At 43.3% G+C, this 2,565-nt stretch overlaps 1 non-coding gene across 1 annotated transcript; it reads right to left on the bottom strand.

The window, feature by feature from the left end:
• Positions 1-317: 317 nt before the first annotated feature.
• LOC130953322 (small nucleolar RNA R71) lies at positions 318-425 on the bottom strand. The gene has a single exon (XR_009075492.1). It is a non-coding gene; the product is annotated as a small nucleolar RNA R71 (small nucleolar RNA).
• Between the last annotated feature and the right edge of the window lie 2,140 nt (positions 426-2,565).

Below are 2,565 nucleotides of genomic sequence, written 5' to 3'. Positions count from 1 at the left end.
GCATCTCTATCCCTGCCATTGGAACAAACAACTTTGAGCTTAAGCCTCAATTAGTTTCTCTAATGCAACAGAATTGCAAGTTCTATGGACTTCCATTGGAAGATCCTCATCAGTTCTTAGCTGAATTCTTACAAATCTGTGACACTGTCAAGACTAATGGGGTTGACCCTGAGGTCTACAGACTTATGCTATTCCCTTTTGCTGTGAGAGACAGAGCTAGGACATGGTTGGATTCACAACCTAAAGAAAGCCTGAACTCTTGGGAAAAGCTAGTCAATGCCTTCTTGGCAAAGTTCTTTCCACCTCAAAAATTGAGTAAGCTTAGAGTGGAAGTCCAAACCTTCAGACAGAAGGAAGGAGAATCCCTCTATGAAGCTTGGGAAAGATACAAACAATTAATCAGAAAGTGTCCCACTGATATGCTTTCTAAATGGAGAATCATAGGTATTTTCTATGATGGTCTTTCTGAACTATCCAAAATGTCTTTGGATAGCTCTGCTGGAGGATCTCTTCATCTGAAGAAGATGCCTACAGAAGCTCAAGAGCTGATTGAAATGGTTGCAAATAACCAATTCATGTACACTTCTGAAAGGAATCCTGTGAACAACGGGACTAATCAGAAGAAAGGAGTTCTTGAGATTGACACTCTGAATGCCATACTGGCTCAGAACAAGATATTGACTAAACAAGTCAATTTGATTTCCCAAAGTCTGTCTGGAATGCAAAATGCACCAGGTAGTACTAAGGAGGCTTCATCTGAAGAAGAAGCCTATGATCCTGAGAACCCTTCAATGGAAGAGGTGAATTACATGGGAGAACCCTATGGAAACACCTATAATTCTTCATGGAGAAATCATCCAAATCTCTCATGGAAGGATCAACAGAGACCTCAACAAGGTTTCAACAACAATAATGGTGGAAGAAACAGGTTTAGCAATGGCAAGCCTTTTCCATCATCTTCTCAGCAACAGACAGAGAATTCTAAGCAGAACCACTCTGACTTAGCAACCATGGTCTCTGATCTAATCAAAACCACTCAAAGTTTCATGACTGAAACAAGGTCCTCCATTAGGAATTTGGAGGCACAAGTGGGACAGCTGAGCAAGAAAATTACTGAACTCCCTCCCAGTACTCTTCCAAGCAATACAGAAGAAATTCCAAAAGGAGAGTGCAAGGCCATCAATATGGCTGAATTTGGAGAGGAGGAAGAGGAAGTGAACGCCACTGAGGAAGACCCCAGTGGACGTCCACTGGCCTCCAATGAGTTGCTCAATGAGGAACCATGGGAATCTGAGGCTCAAAATGAGACCATAGAGATTCCATTGGACTTGCTTCTGCCTTTCATGAGCTCTGATGAGTATTCTTCCTCTGAAGAGGATGAGTATGTCACTGAAGAGCAAGTTGCTAAATACCTTGGAGCAATCATGAAGCTAAATGACAAGTTATTTGGAAATGAGACTTGGGAGGATGAACCCCCTTTACTCACCAAAGAATTGGATGACTTGTCTAGGCAGAAATTACCTCAAAAGAGGCAGGACCCTGGGAAGTTCTCCATACCTTGTACCATAGGCACCATGACCTTCAAGAAGGCTCTGTGTGACTTAGGGTCAAGTGTAAACCTCATGCCTCTCTCTGTAATGGAGAAGCTAGGGATCTTTGAGGTGCAAGCTGCAAGAATCTCACTAGAGATGGCAGACAATTCAAGAAAACAAGCTTATGGACTTGTAGAGGATGTTTTGGTGAAGATTGAAGACCATTACATCCCTGCTGATTTCATAGTCCTAGAGACTGGGAAATGCATGGATGAATCCATCATCCTTGGCAGACCCTTCCTAGCCACAGCTAAGGCTGTGATTGATGTTGATAGAGGTGAACGGATCATTCAAGTGAATGAAAAATCCTTTGTGTTTAAGGCTCAAGGATATCCCACTGTCACCATGGAGAGGAAGCATAAAGAGCTTCTCTCAAATCAGAGTCAAACAGAGCCCCCACAATCAAACTTTAAGTTTGGTGTTGGGAGGCCACAACCAAACTCTAAGTTTGGTGTTGAACCCCCACATTCAAACTCTAAGTTTGGTGTTGGGAGGTTCCAACATTGCTCTGAGAAAATGTGAGGCTCCATGAAAGCCCTCAGTCAAGCTACTGACATTAAAGAAGCGCTTGTTGGGAGGCAACCCAATGTCATATTTTATCTATTTTCCTTTGTTATTTTATGTTTTCTGTAGGTTGATGATCATGAGAAGTCACAAAATCAATTGAAAAAGCAAAAACAGAGTGAAAAACAGGAAGAAAAATAGCACACCCTGGAGGAAGAACCTACTGGCGTTTAAACGCCAGTAAGGTTAGCAGATGGGCGTTTAACGCCCAGTCTGGCACCATTCTGGGCGTTTAACGCCAGAAAGGGGCACCAGACTGGCGTTAAACGCCAGGAAAGGGCAAGAACCTGGCGTTAAACGCCAGAAATCGGCACCAGCCCGGCGTTTAACGCCAGAATTGGCTCAAAACGCATTTTTGCATGCCATTTGGTGCAGGGATGACTTTTCCTTGACACCTCAGGATCTGTGG

The sequence above is a fragment of the Arachis stenosperma genome, chromosome 9 (assembly GCF_014773155.1).
Source record: "Arachis stenosperma cultivar V10309 chromosome 9, arast.V10309.gnm1.PFL2, whole genome shotgun sequence".
NCBI lineage: Eukaryota > Viridiplantae > Streptophyta > Magnoliopsida > Fabales > Fabaceae > Arachis > Arachis stenosperma.
The sequence above is the reverse complement of the archived record's forward strand: the minus strand, read 5'-3'. Positions and strand labels throughout refer to the sequence as shown.